We start from the raw sequence: 372 nt of genomic DNA, 5'->3' as shown, positions 1-372 counted from the left end.
AACTAAAAGGTTTCCTTCTAGTGTACCCAACATGAGGTTGCAATGACATGTTAAGTATGATTACGGTTTAATATTGCAGTCCTAAATTCACTTTTTTTTTAGAATTATTTTTGAGAACACTGAAATACAGTTCTAAACTTTCCCCCCCCAGAGACCTCTTGCATTGCTTTTTTCGTCAGTCGAATATATTGCCTCTATGGATCTCTTGAATGGCAATTTTAACAACTTAATTTGAAACACACACCAGAAAAATTCTTCGTTATTTCTGTTGAACGCGGACCACGCGACTACAGTATGTAACTATTTAGTCGCGAAGAGAAAACCGCTTGGAAATTTTATTGCTATCTTTTTTGCTCCATTGTTAAAATATTT

Source organism: Montipora foliosa, chromosome 6 (assembly GCF_036669935.1).
Source record: "Montipora foliosa isolate CH-2021 chromosome 6, ASM3666993v2, whole genome shotgun sequence".
NCBI lineage: Eukaryota > Metazoa > Cnidaria > Anthozoa > Scleractinia > Acroporidae > Montipora > Montipora foliosa.
This window is presented reverse-complemented; position numbering follows the sequence as displayed.